The sequence below is a fragment of the Etheostoma cragini genome, chromosome 9, assembly GCF_013103735.1.
Source record: "Etheostoma cragini isolate CJK2018 chromosome 9, CSU_Ecrag_1.0, whole genome shotgun sequence".
Lineage (NCBI taxonomy): Eukaryota > Metazoa > Chordata > Actinopteri > Perciformes > Percidae > Etheostoma > Etheostoma cragini.
Window position 1 is genome coordinate 13108889 of NC_048415.1, and position 606 is coordinate 13109494.

Below are 606 nucleotides of genomic sequence, written 5' to 3' on the forward strand. Positions count from 1 at the left end.
GAACGAAATAGTTAATTTAAACAGTGTAACGTGTTAAAAAAACACTGGGGATTATCTACCTTAAGGAAACAAATGACAAAAAGAGTATAGGCGTTTTTGTTTAAATCTTTTATTGCTATGTAAAATTAAAAATCTCATAACTCCAATGAAAAATTACTATTCTTAAATAAATAAAATCAGGCAAAATAAAAATATTTGGCATTGTGAAGTGGAGTTCAGTGTATGGGGGGGAATTACATTTGAGCAGATTGAGTACAGCTTTGCTGCTATACTTGTAAGTAAGGATTGATGTTCTAAAATTCCCACTCTGCTGACAGACTATCATCTTTAAAAGTGTAGTATCATCTCATGGGATAGTATACAGAGCCAAGTAAACTACTAAACATATCATCTATCTATTAACATTTAATACCGTATTTAACTGAGGTCCTACAGTAGTTTCATGATCATATTAAGCTTAACTTAAACCCAACTGAACACATGAGGTAGATGTGCTTATTATTGGCACATCCATGTTCTCCCTGGCACTTGTACCCACTGTGTGTGTGTGTGTGTGTGTGTGTGTGTGTGTGTGTGTGTGTGTGTGGGGGGGGGGGGGGGGGGGGG